Raw genomic sequence first — 15,123 nt, forward strand, 5'->3', positions numbered from 1 at the left:
TTTGACAGTGTTATTCACTGTGCACAGTGGACCATGTTTGTTCTCCATAGAAGTTATTTTTACAATTTAAACTTCAAATAGGCAATGCACACATAAATCAGGAACTATTGTATTACAATGATAATGCAAAGATTGACAATGACCTTTTTCTATAGCCACCTTTTGGATTCAGCCAAGCACACAAATGCAGGATTATCCCATCCTCTGACCAAAAATTAGTGTGTCCAGTATGCGTGTGACCGTAAGTGGAAATAACCACTTCACTCAGTTGGAACATTGACAGCATTGTCTATGGGATCCATTAAATTTGTCATTGGTTTTTATACAGTCCAGTTCGTCAACAGGAGCACATCAAAGTGCAGAATGACACACAAGGGCACCGACAGAGACAGACACACATTGTCTCGCTCTCTCACACACACACACACACACACACACACACACACACACACACACACACACACACACACACACACACACACACACACACACACACACACACACACACACACACACACAGAGATGACACTGAACTGCCAGGATCATAAAGTCTTTGTTGGAGCCAGTGCTCTGTGATTCCTCCAATCAAAGAGCTGTAAAATGGAAATGAGACTGAATGGATGACATGCTCTCTCATTACCAGCAGCATGTATTATAAAAAGTTGTTGTAGCACATTTGACTCTGATAGGGACAGACTAAAGTGGCAAGATGCCATAGCCCAGTTGCCTTTTACTGATCCCATTAATTCACCCCATCCTGTTGTACCATTTTCTATATTTTATGGTATTTTTGTCCTTTCCTCTCATCATGTCTCTTTGTGTATCCATTCTTCCCACCAGGATTCATGTTCTTGCCTTTCAGCCTTACCTCTGATCCCTCTTGGTTAGGTTTATTGTGTTTTTACCTGTGGCTGCGGCTTGTGTTCAGCATGGTACATGGTAATTTGATACGCCCAATAAAAACCTAGCAGCCAGACTCCTTATTGTGCTGTGGTGGGTAGCTTGCCAGGTGTTAGAAATGCCCCCTGTGGCAGTCACTAAACTGATGCCCTCCTCTGTGCTTCTATTCATTTATTTCTCTGCAGGTGCTTCATAGCAGGTAGTAATGATGCTCAGCCCTCATGTGGCCAATGAGGTGGACTACCTGATGTGTAGGTAAAGGTAAACCTTTTCCTGCTTAACGGAGTAATACACATATTTTCAGCTTGCTGAAACACCAGCATATGAAAATGTTAAAACTAATTATGTTTTGCTAAATTTGTATGCATGCTATTGACAGATAAAATGAGCAACAGTATTGAGAAACAATTAAAAAAGTTCAGAAGACATAAAACAAGTTGGGTGCAAAACTTGGTACCACCTTAAAATAAAAAAATAAAAAAATAAAGGTTTCCACTGAAATAGTTTATAAAGGGGATACGAACTACAAATCCTAAACCTGATTATAACCCAAAACACAATAACATTGCACATTTTGCTATTAATGATTTCTACATCAGAATTAGGAACACAGTGGTCCATGAATGTAAATAATTCCTGATTAAAAGCATTTCTATTAGCTGAAAGTGCTCAAAATATGTTAAAAATAATTTATCTAGTTTATTATTTGAGAAATTAAAGCACTGCAAAATATAAAAATCATTTAAACATATGGGGAACTTTATTTTGGATTTGTATCAGTTGTAAAGATAGGATTAAGCAAAGTTTACAAGGTTTAACATGCATCGTTCTTTAGACTGATTTTTATCTGACAACAGACTTTGCCGCTGATGCCGAGTAAATTCACACACTGTATTGTTTTTTTTTTTTAAATTTGAACTAAAAAACTTTCAGTATGCATTTAACTTTAAATATTTATTGGTACGGATAAATACTGATATCAGATTTGAAACCAGGGCCTTTAAATCCAAAACACTTGTGCCAATACAGCTGATCTTCCCATACTGCCAAACACAATGGGTGCAATGTGATTGTGACAACATGACGTCACTATATTTATAAGCTTATACTGATAGATTGGTTTACTTGATTTTGTGTATCATAAAAAGCTGTATAAATATTTCCATAAAATAATAATAATGAGCACAAATTATCATGTGCTGCAACTGTATCTTTAGAGTGAAATTTCATGTGATTTAAGAAGGGTTAACTGTATTCTGGAGGAAAAAGGTGACCATTGGATAGATTTTTTTTTTCAACCTCTGACTTTGTAAAACAGTCTTCTAAACATAACACAGTTTGTGTGTGCATGCATGCCTTGCCCCCATGCTGTTCTCCGTCTGCTTCAGCTACAATTACCCATAGAGAGAGTGCACATATAGTTACCTGCTCATCATCCCAGAGCCAGAGCCCAGCCCTGGACAAAGCTCAAACAGCTGCTCCTGCCAGAGACTGCATTATGGAGATTAGGGTGAAAGATTGACAAAGAGGTAGAAGGGGGGATGGAGGGAGACCGTCTTGATGAGAACAGTGAGGCTTCAGGGAAGGGAAATTAGTTTGCTTCTGGATGCTCCCCTGAGGCTCAAGGGGAAGGAGAGCGAAAGAGAGAAGGATTAGGAAAGGGAAGAGAAGGGAGAGGAGAGATAGTGGAAAACAGATGAGGGACAGAAACAGGCTAATCTCACATTGACAAGACCAGCTCACAGATGCCTGGAAAAGTTCTGAGAAGTAACAATCCTGATAATCAGCTATGTTTTTAGATAAGCAAACATTATATATAATAGACAGGAAGAGTTAGAGGACATAATGTGTATCTCCACCAGAAAGCTTTTGATATTTTTCTTTACTAGGGACTGAAGTCCAGGAACCTTATCCTCGAAGTAAAAGTCTGTATTAGGTGAGTTGTGTTTACTTTACCACAACAGAGTCTAAGCCTCGTGATTCTTTGAATTGTCAAAAATGTACACACACTTAGTTCCATCGCTCCTGAAATCGCAGTGGCTCCATTATGATTTTTATGGCAAAACAAACCTACCCCCATTTGCACTAATTTGCAGGCCTGGCTACAATAATTTTAGAAGCCCCATTTCCATCCCTATGACCAGGAACCTAATGTAGAACTTGAAGAATTTTCTCTATACCTGAATTTTTACCAGAGGAACCAGGGTCTGAATATTTAGTACTGGGTCATAGTTTTGTCCGGGGGTAGCAAGTTCATAAACTATCAGGGTAGGGACAACAAGGCTGAATGTCACGGATTTGTCTGATGCCACCCAGCATTTTACACTTGAGACATTCTCAAAATTTACCAAAAGCTGTTTCTCCCACTTGTTACAGTAACACAGTGATTGCTCTATAAACTATAGCTGCAATAGTCAGTTGAATATGAATGCAGTAGGGAGTGAGCATCAGGAGTACAGTGAGTTTGTAGAGAATGGTGCTACCTTGTTTAATCCTTCTGGGGCTTTGTTCTGCTCTGGAAATGCAAATCATAATCCACTGGAGAACCTTTTACCCCAAGGGAGGTTGTATCCCTTGGAAAGAAAGTACCACAAATCTGGCAGGAATTCACCTAGAAAGTAAAACCCCTTGACCTGGGACTTTTTTGCAAGGTACAACTATGGTCGTGGATTCAAATTTAGGTTCTGGTTCCTTCAGCGGAAACATGGGTAGAAGACTTAAGCTCCTCAGAGTGTTCGTGGTCCCTGGAAAAGTTCTCGTTGAGGAAATAGATTGATGGAGGTGACTCAGGCTAATTTCAAAACAAGAACACTGAAGTCAAGTAAATGTGAAAGAATGTTGGAAAAGAACAAAGTTTGCAGTAGAAGGGACATGCAGACCAAAATAGACAGCTTAGTCGCAGAAGATTGAAATAAGAAAGTAAGAAGAAAAGATGCTTGAGGACATAATGGAGTTGAAATAAAGGTGCAGATAATGAAGAGTGACATTGCTGTCGCTCCATTTGTAGTTGGGAGTGCGTTTACTTAGTCTGGCTTCTCTGTGCCCTTCGTGATGAAGGAGAGTGGTTTTAGTGCAGTGAGTGGCTGGGAGGGAAGCAAGTTAATGGCCAGGTTGGGCCTACGTCAGCCGAAATGGCAACAATCAATAATCCCTTCTGTTTCACTTTGAGAGGGCCAGTGTGTCAGGTGCAGCCATACTTAAGGGGGATGTTAGGGTTTTCACATGAATTCATACTTTCTTTACAGTATGTCCTGTATATATACAGTATGTCCTATATATATATATATATATATATATATATATATATATATATATATATATATATATATATATATATAAAAATAATATGTGTTGTGTGTGTTATGTTTGAGGCCAGCAACCAAGAATTATGAATGAGGTCTGAATGAGGAACATGAGGGGGGGGGTGCATAATTAAGAAGATTGCAAAATAAAATAAAAAAAAAAGTTTTGTTTCTTTTAGAATACTGCACAGTTTGAACTTTCCAGGCTTCTAAAAAAACAGCTACAAGGAAATGTCATATGAATTAAGTGTTTGCAGGAGGACAATTGATTAGTTTATTGTGCATCAGAAATTAGACACATTTGTGTGAAATACCTATAAAACAAATGATTGGAAACAAAAATTACATTTTCAACAGTCATAAACAGCAGGAGACTACAGGACTTTCTCACATTTGAGAATGGAGGTGAAATGGCTACCAGTACAGTAAGTCTGCAGTCCGACCTTTACTGATGTAGGAATAATTCTTGTCTTGGTTGTTTATGTAGACTGGTTTTCTCCTGGAAAGAGAAACATTCATTGTTAAATTTATCTTCGTGGGGCAAAAAGGTGCCAAGCTGTGCACAACATTAAAGGCCAAAGTAAAATTGTTGACTACTCACACCTGCAGCACTGTTCCTGTATGGACAGCAGAGTGTTCTTAGAAGGCCAGCAAACTCTCCCACACAGTGGAGACTTTGTTAGTGTGCTGGCACAGCAAGGCCTCCCCAGTACAGCATGTTTCCACCCAGCTAGAACAGTGTGGCAGTTGTGCGTGTACTTGGAGTATTTTTGTGGACACATGTAGTCACAAGAAGGATGGTTTTAGAGTTTAACTGTGCATAGCTCACTGTTAGTATAAGAATTATGAGTTTAAGATGTTATTTGTTTAACATTGAAATAAAGTCATAGATTGAAAAATGTTGAAAAAATAACGTTACATTTTCATAGTTGTTAGGGCATTTTTTTTATTTTTGAAAGTTTGAATGAACACTTCAATAATGCAATCCATCCTTTTGAAATCTTTAAAACATTTGTGTGAATTGGGTAACGAAACCACGGACCCTATCCAGACCCTGAAAGTGTTTTGTGAACTGGAAACAAAGACAACTTTGCTTCACTGAATCTCACAGCAGCAGTGGGCACATTATAGTGCAACTAAAGGAACAGTGAAGCTTCCCTAAAGCCCCCCCCACACACACACACACACACACACTTTGTTTCTGAAGAGAACAAGCCCCTGTGCCGCGCCGTTCTGCTGGCAGTTTAATATATCACCTCCTCTTTTTGGCTTCCCCAATACCGCTTGGTTCTCTTGTTTTCAAAGGGAGTTTCTGAGCTCATTCTTTGCTGCATTGAGGGATGTTTAACAGCATCAAAATGCCTACATCTTTTTTTTTTTTTTTTTTTAAAGGCTATTGTGGGTTCAGTCTGGCTCCCAGAAATGGAAAATCATTCTAGTGCACTAAGTCTTACGGACCATAGAGAGTTGTTTCCTCTGTCTCCAACTGTTAAAGCTCTAGCATTGATCTTGCTTCCAGGGGTGTCTACACTGTTCAAGTTGTAGCCAGAGCTGAGGAAAGTAGTGATGCTGTGGTTCATGAACACAGGGACACATGCACATGCACACACGTGCACACGCACACACAAGCACAAAGCCACACACTCATTTATAGTGGATGGATGTTGAATAGCTTGGCTCCATTTAGGTGCTGTCATACTGGATGTTCGCATAAAGTTATGCAAAACCCTACAGACAGACATCACTTCACACATTCACATTCTGACTTATTATTGCTCTTGACATGACTTTGACTTGAGTATCTAAGATGGAGGGAACATGATGTCTTTAGCCTGAAGTGTATGTGCCAGTTACTGAATAAGCGCTCAGAGTCCCAGTATGAGTCAGTCAGTGGTGTATAGTGAGCTTATAGACACAGCATAGAGATTAAATTATCCAATTTTTAATTTAATAGAACATAAAAAAACATTCTCATGTCTGTTTTCTCAGAAAAAAAAATAAAAAAGCAAACTTTTTAAACACTTTTTTAGGGACTCCACGACTTTGGTCCAGACAGCCATATCTTGACATCTATTCAGCAAATTGCTATGGAATTTCATGCAGACAGTCATGTCCAATTTGAATTCAGGTCTTTGTTGATCCCCTGATATTTTCACTGCTTTCCTGACTGTGTGCATGAAGTTTTCTGCCCAAATACCTGCAGAAATTGCACTTTGTTTTTAAAGGCACAATTCACATGGTGAACCTGCATCCTAATAAGGCCAATATTTCAACCACAACTGTACCTTCCCAAAGCAAATACTTTTTAGTTTTATTAAATGAGGTGTGCTTTTTTTATGGACTAATTTCAAAGCTAACATTAGTCTGCAAATGGCTTTAACATAAGTTTTAACATAAAGTGTCCCTCTGTTTGGACTAAGTTGACCATGGGCAGCAAACTCTTTCCCATCATTCTTAAAATATCAGTACAATAACAACAAAAAGAGAAAGGAGGTCTGGGATTTTCATACCCACAAACCCTTTAAAACACATTGACTCATACAAAGGCGGCTCTCTGCTCATCTAAACATTATCATTTGCCCTGAATAATGGCTGAGATGCCTCTGTATTGCTCAGCACTTTGATGGAAAATGCAGTGATATTTCAACTTCTATGCAGAGGCAATGCAGGGGAAAGTAATGAGATTTATGTAGCCCCAGGAAATAAAGAGCTTTCAGCCCTCACATCTTGTTTTTGAGTGTGTTGCCCTTCCTTCCCCTCTCCTCTGCATTCCCTCTACACACAGCCCTCTCCCTCCTCTAACACCCATCTGCTCTGCTATAATATTTGAAGCTCTCCTAAAAATAGTTGAGTGCAGATTTATTTATGACGTGTTTTTGAGGCAAGTTGAAACTTTTTATCCTAGAAAGACAGTTTGTTATATTTTCACCACAGCAGCTGAATTCTGATTTATTTTTCCTAAAATAGTGTGAATGTTTGTCAGCATTGTAAAATTGAGGCAGGTGATTCACACAGTAGCTGATGTCTACACATTAAGGTTAGTGCAGTGTTTATAATGAGATATTGCTGCATTGCGAGTTGCTGCAAAGTCATCATCCAGGTGAACGGACAAGGATGCTGACCTTAATCCACTAAGCTAAGATAATCTGCCTCAGGGTTATGTCAGGAGAGGAATTAGGCTTGTGTCCAGAGGTCAAGACCCACCGCAGATTCACCCATGTGAGGTGCTGTGGTTCAGAAGGAGCTCAAAAACATATGCCTGCACCCCACCTGTGACCTTGACATTCTTCGAGTCACCTGCATACCAGATTAGCTGTTCATGGGTGGGAAAAGGTCACACTCTTCCCTTTCCACTGGGCCCTGTATTGCTTGTATTGTTTTGGGGACTGGGGTTGGTTGGGAGGAATTTTTCCTGTGTTTCATTATGCTGTGAATCAGGAGGATAATCAAGGAAAGTACAGGCGTGTTTTCATCATTAGGCCTTCTCAACAGTGGCAGGCTGGGCGCTACCAAGTTGAGGGAGGATAGGTAGCATCCACACTAATGGATAAAATTATTCATTATTATATTATTAAAGATGTAGCTCCTGCCATTGTTATTTGGTAGTGGTTGCACTAAATAAGATATTTAGTCTATTGTCAATTTTTATGCGATTGAGTTCACCCCATGTTTACCTGTGCAGGTGGTAGGGTCTACTTTAGTGAAAGCATTAAATGCACAGTAGTTAGATGGAGAGGGTTTTTTTTTCCCTTTTCACGTTTCTGTGAGGCTGGTTTTTAAATTATGTCTTGTTTGCTTTGATATATTAAATTTTAGTTTGGTTGATTTCCTGGGATTTTGGATTTTTCTTCTGTTTAGTATTTTGTTAATAAATACCACCATTTGTTTTCTCTGCTTCTTCAACATCCCATTTTTATAAGTTTCCCAGTGCCAAATTTACATCACCTCTTATAAAAAAAGGAAAGTGTGAATCCTAATTATGTAAGGAGAGAGGGTATCTACCAGGGCTGTCACTTTTACAAAAATCACTTTCGAACGAGGTCGATGAGAACGTTCAGTTATACTTTGCTTACTTTATTTGCTTATGTTTGACAGAAAATAGGCAGTCAGTCAAGGTTATAGGGCTGTCGCTTCTTCACTTGTTGCAGGGTTAACTCCTCTACCTCAGTTGGGTGACAAGATAACAGGTGAGTCTTTTTTTGGAGAGTCTGCAAACAGCTTTATCTTTATTAATAATTTTACATTCTACAGCGTAGAACCCAAAACACTGCCACACACTGCTTCTTAGATGCCACTGTGTTGTTGTAGTCCAATCCGCGTGGCTTTGCTCGCTAGCCCCCCCCCATTTTGTTGTAGCAAATAAAAGGTCAATAGAGGCACTCACTCATCGCGTCAAGCTGACAAGGAAAGAGAAATCAAATGGCCTCGTGCTTAGACGTACAGTACACTTTTGCATTAGAACAGAGAATTACTGTTCACATATGTTATTTTACTACATTCAGAAGAATGTTTGAAATTTGAATAAAAAGTGACAGCCCCAGTATATCTACCTTTGAAACCTGGACTGGAAGCTGTACTACTATCGGAAACTCTAGGAACCAGTAGACCTGTGATGTGAATGTGAAGTGTTCTGTTGGAAGAATGTGTTTTACGTTAACCAATAGTGTAAACGCACATTCTTAAGAAACCCCTATTTAATACCCACATATTTAATATATGAACCCAAAGGTGCTGTTCAGGAGCAACTAGACGTTTGCTTGTAGTTCTTAAAGATGTTTCAATTGTCATCTGAAAGATATTATGCCGTTGTTAGGTCATGGACACTTCCATGGTCTACAAGCAAAAGCCCAGTTGCCACTAAACAGCACCTCTGTATTAATAGGACCAGGATGACTATGAATCTTCAAAGATGTTTATATATTAACATTGTACAACTGGGATAACACTGGAGACCTAATTTCTTAGGAGCAGACTGAGTGACAAAAATTATTAGATTTTTGCTTAGAACCTTTGCTGCATGCTACAACTCTGTATCATCTTCTATTTTTCCATCTGTTTATTTTTCGTCAAATACAAAATAGATTGAAACAGGAAGTTAGAGGTAAAACATTAACTTCTTGGTGTCTCTTTGCAGACAAATGATGTATTTGCAGTTTTGACTGAAAATAATCTCAGCATCAGCAAGTACAGTATGACAATAATGTATACACCATATAAGCCAGTATCAGCCGATTTATTAATCTAGCTGTTGTCCTATGTTCTCACATTTAAGGTTTTAATATTTGTGTATGTCATGATGTGATGAATTGGCTATAATACACAGATTATTTGTGATTACATTCTACTGAAGTGGATAATTTGTCCTGATGAGTTCGTCATGTTTGGGATACAGGGATGTTTGTTTTGGGTTTGTAAATATTTATTCCAAGCATCAAGTACATCAAGTAATGTAAAACAAATTATAATATACTCGTACTTCATTTGACATTTGTCGCCTATTGTACCAAAACACTTTAATGCCCAAACTGACGCACAGATTAAAATTAGACTTATGTTAACCTTAAAAGTCCCCATCACTCACTCAGTGTTTTCTAATTATGACAGCGTTTCTGCAGTGGGGAGTGGGTTGGAAATATTTGCTTGCTGATTTACCATAAAGTCATGATGTTAATAATGTCACTTGCTATCAGCTGTTACAGGGTGACTGCTAGAAGCGGTTCCTTCTCACTGAGGATGTTGGGCACTGTAGACGACAGTGAAACAAATCTCTGTGACAGTGACAAGAGACAAAGATACAGTGCACGACTCAGACCACCATAGATTTACATTAAAGTTTCCTCTTCTTCTCCTCCTTTATCACCTCTCCATTTCCTCATACCTCAGGCTCCTGACCTTAATAGCAGCCTCTTTCCTATATGACTGGGAGATGCATAATCCAATAAGTGCAAGCACCCTGCCTGTGGCTGGGACCACCACATAGATGCAAGTGCTCAAAATTCACAAACAAGTGAGTGTGCAGCCTCTCATCAGGCTGACATATGAATGCTTGTCTGGCAATGTGTGCATGTCATCCCACGTGAAAGTGGTGCACATGAGCAAAGCTCTGCAGGGAAAGTAGATGTTTTAGGGCAACGTATTTATAATTCTTTTTTTAAGGAGCTGAACAGGATGTTTCCTTTGCCTCGTATGCTCATGTTTCCTGCCTAGGAAGGAGGATTTGCTATTTATACAACCTCTGGCCTTTGCTGTTCTGAATTTCCCCTCCTCTTGGTCAAGGAAATTCTTAACCTTACAGCACTCACAACCACTTCTCCAACTTAGTTAGCCATTTCTCACAGTTTGTTGGACTCTTTTCGGCATCATGAAGTTCAGCCTCCCCAGCTGTGGTTGGATAATAACTCTCCAGCTATTTTCCTTTCCTCTTTTGTTTTTATGTATGTGGGCTCATTTATCAGATCATTTGGGTCAATGTCTCTTATTTTCTACAATGCCACAAAGATCTGTTTTTTTTCTTACAAAATTTCAGAGGATTATCTCAGCAGGTGCACAAGGTTCTTCATCACCTCTCTAGCCGTTGTTTGATTGGCACAAATGTCATTCAGTTTCAGTTTCACGTCTGTGTGAATGTAAACATGGCTGTGGAGGCAGAGAGGAGGAAAGAAAAAAGGGCATGTGAGATGAAACAAGCCCAAAAGGGAGCAGAAGGAACTAAAAGATGAAGCTACATCTGCTCACTCTTTTTCATATATGTGTGTTGCGTCTCACACAAAGCCTCACACACATAGATATACCAGCTCCGGTGGGTTGTTCTCGACACAAATGAATTCAAAATCAACAAAAGCTTTGAGTTGCTTTCTAAGCATACTGTTGTGGAGGTGTAATATAGGTTTTTTGTTTTCTTCCTGACAACATCTTTTCTATTGCGAAGGAGCTGGCAGAGACAAATAGCTTGTCACCAAAAACAGCCTGGTTTGATTTCATAAACCAGAAATAAACAAGAATGAGGGGTCTCTTTGCAATACAGTTTTTTATTGAAAGAAAAAAGGGAGATATTCTATAGCCACAATGCTGACTTTGTAACATCAGTAGCGGCAGTGTGCTTTAAATCTGTTGTGCTCTGAAACACCACAAACAATAAAAAGAAAATGCCACAGCGGGACAGTGGTTTACAAGCTTCAGAAGAGCAGCAGAGTGTGTGAAATGGGGTGAAAACCAAAGATATGGTAATGCTGCAGTAATCATCAGACACATTATAAAACCTGCCCTGCCTAATTTCAGCTTATCTGGCCCGAATTGGCCAGGTACACTGGGGAATTGATTTGTTGAGCCTGGGAGCTGTCCCATAAATTGCAATGCTAATGGTGGGGCTGAACCAGTTCCTACCCCCTATAAAGGCAGATGTAATGGAGATATTTCACACAGAATCATTTATCAGGAAATGACAGGCAGGCAGGAAGACTTCCACCTCCTCCCCAAAAACTACACACACATCTTGATAGACGTGGGTCACGTCCTCTCTGACAGGGCTTCGTCTGTGACGATACAACTTTATCTGCCGGTCACAGATTAACTTAACTCAGTTTGTTGTGAAATTAAACAAAAATGAAAGAGGATAGGGAAAAAACCCTCCGTGTTTAGATCCGGGTGGATCAGAGCTCATTTTTGGCACTACTGGTCCGTGACTGTGGACAGATAGAGAGGGAAATAGGGTGAGATATTAAAAATGCTAGAGAGGATGCAGCTAAAGCAAGTCATAGATCATTGATAAAATCTGACAGTAGAATACAAATATGACTGTGGCTGAACACAGAGAGGCATTGTCATGCAGGTGGCACACGTGTGCACTCAAGCTAGTGGCTTTAATAGTCTTCGCAGCTAAGCAATTCAATTTGTAATGTTTTTGTCTTTTATAAACTTTTTAAAGTCCATTTTAAGTTTTTCATGGCATTTCTCTCAACTTTTCTGGGCATTAAAATGATAATGTACAGACTGTGTAGTACAAACTAGATTAATCTAAAATAGCAGTTTCATAATGTAACACCCAGCACTGTGATTACACTGAGAAAATGGTTGTTGTTATAAAAGGTTCCATTTTATTTACTTTCAGTCTAGTTTCTTTCAAAGGTAAGGTTTTCAGCAAATGTTTTGTCTTAACAGTGCCATCATCATCCTCCTCATCCTGAATGAGCTGACAAAGGCTCTGGCAATGTGACTGAGGCCTCTGTCCTCCTTCAAACTAGAACTTTCTGAACACGCTTGTCATCTCTGCACTAATAGGTCAGCTGTAATTACCTGAAAATATGGCTGGGCAATGAAGCAAATTCCTCTCTGAATTGTTTTCATATAAGAGCTTAAGAAACATGTTGACTCGACTGACAGCTGAGATTGCACTGTACTAGTTTTGTTTTTTTTCTTTAGTTTTTTTGTGCAGAGCTTTCTTGGTTTAACTGAAAAAATACGACTCCTAATCATACGGAAGTAACCTAAACCAGCTTTCTATAAAAGAAACAATAGAACTTTTTTAATAGGCAGTTTATGTTCCGCCATTGCCTACATTAGTTGCTACTTAAAGCTCGTGTTTAGTGCTACAGAAGAAGTCTTACAATCCCATACAATGGAGTTTGAGAGCACAGATAATGCTAAAGAGGTTTTGGAGAACCTTAACAACACTGAAATTGACGGCACAGGTGGGGTTGGTGGGGCACAGTTAATGTCTGAGTCATGAATGAATGACTCTTATCTGTGCATCATATTTGTAGTGCATTGTCTAATTTTCCCAATCAGAGAATCTAAAGGTTTTCATGTGATTAAATAAAACCTTGTAGGTGAGTTGGCAACTGTTGTGCAGGAAGGTAGAGCGGTTTTCCACCAATATCCCAGCTGTCACATGTCACAAAGTGTCCTTGAGCAAGACACTGAAACACAAGTTAGTCGCTCCCGGTGAGTCTTGACCAGCTGCATAGCAGCTCCCCCATCTGTGTGTGTGTGAATGGGTGAATAAGAAGCAGTGTAAAGCGCTTTGAGTGTCAATAGGTAGAGAAGCGTTATACAAGTATTTCCCCAGTCCAAAGTCAATTCGCTAGTTAGTTTTTTGGCTCTTAAAGGGTGTGTTTGAACCTTTTTAGACATTTTCACACATGAACTTCAGACATGTGAGGACTCGACCATTGTCTGGAGATGCCTTTTAACACATGTACGTAACGCACAGCATGAGATCGGCCAAGTCAGATGCACCTTCATGGGAAAACCTTGATTTCAGTGAAAGATCAGTGCAACAGGCGCAGGGCGCAACATCATAGATCACAGTGGTTTAGGAAAGAGGGTTTTTATTTACAGCACATCAGAGCTGTGCATCTAAAAATCAACAAAAACATCAGGATGCTCATTTGCACGCTTTAAATCTTGCCCACAATTTGGGACAGAGCAGCATACTGCAGACACAGGCTCATGCACTAGGGGCTATTAGCACAAAGTCTGGACAATCTCAGCAGGGTCCCATTCGGACGAAGCAATTGTCCAAATGAGACAAAGTCAGGAGAATTTCAGGGTTCTTGGACATGGCAACATGTCCAGGTGGTGCCTTGTGTTTTGCACAAAGACACCTGGCATAGGTCTCAGCACCTGAGCGATACTTAAACATATGAGAAATTTAGATAAAGGATGGATGATATCTGAAAAGATGAATAAGTTGAGGGACCATAAAACTAAAATAAATTAGTTTTAGGGTACAATGGACAAAGGTTGAAATAGGTAGGATTGTCATGTTTGAGGATCTCTTCATGACCTCACCTGACCAGAGCTGCCACATTCCCCTCTGTTTATCTCATCTGTCTATTAATACTGCTTCAGGGAGACATGACTTCTCTACCATGCCCCTGTCTCCATCCTCTGTTCTCCTCCCCCCCACTTCATCTAGTCTTGGAACCAGTGACTTAATAAAGAACTCCGTGTCTGCGAATGACCTCTCCCATCATATGCGTCAACCCACTTTTTATGTGTGTTCATCTCTGTTCACATTTGATTCGGCTAAACTTTTGCACTCACTTTGTTTTCTCTTTTTTCCTTTTTTCTTTGCTGCAGTCAAGTGCGGTTAAACACCCAACAGAGGCAAACACAAGGCTCATTAGAAGAAAATCTCTTGTTTCCCTCTACTTTCTATCAGTAGCTGTCATATTTGTAGCACTGTTTTCAGGAGATCTAATTTAATCGCTACACAAATAGTCCTTTCATCAGTTAAGATGTCCTACAATGTGATTTTGTACATAACAGAGCTAACAGGCGTGTAGGCCAAGTAACTAATAACATAACTATCCTCCTCAGTGTGTCCTTTGATGCAAGCTGGGTGGTAGTTTATGTGTAATCTAACTGTGGAGGGGATTTGGCTATCCTGCTGTCAAGGTGTAATGCCCTGTAATTGGCCTTCTAATTTTGTGAGATAATTAGACTAGAAGCGGATGGCAAAGGCCACGCTAGTGTACTCACCTGCAGCAGCAGACAATTAGTATAACACAATGCTAATCACAGGTTAGCAGGTGGACCTTTTAATGAGCCCAGAACAGGAATCATTCTCACTTGTGGTTTGTGATGGTTATTTGTTAATCACCTGGTATTGAAAGTCCTCTCTGAATGCTGAGCAGAATCACATGATTCCTGCCCTGTTACGTTGCCTCATTCTGCCTCTGCCAATGTCACTATCCTCACTTTCTCAGGTCCATTTTCCCAGATTATTCATTTGTACGTCCAGCCATTAGATCAGATCAAGTCAGGGAATTTCCTTCTATCCTTATTTGGAGAAGGCTTGTCTTATTTCTTCCATATATACCAGCCCAGTTTTACCAGTCCTGTGTCAAAGTGTTCCAGTATTTTAGTTTGACTGTTTATATCATCTTGCCAACCTGACTACAACCTGCTGGTGTTTCTC

The 15,123-nt window shown here is 39.6% G+C and overlaps 1 protein-coding gene across 11 annotated transcripts in view; it reads left to right on the plus strand.

The window, feature by feature from the left end:
* Positions 1–15,123, plus strand: part of vav2 (vav 2 guanine nucleotide exchange factor) — a 188,095-nt gene that overhangs the window by 64,846 nt on the left and 108,126 nt on the right. The window lies entirely within an intron of this gene.

The sequence above is a fragment of the Channa argus genome, chromosome 18 (genome assembly GCF_033026475.1).
Source record: "Channa argus isolate prfri chromosome 18, Channa argus male v1.0, whole genome shotgun sequence".
Taxonomy (NCBI): domain Eukaryota; kingdom Metazoa; phylum Chordata; class Actinopteri; order Anabantiformes; family Channidae; genus Channa; species Channa argus.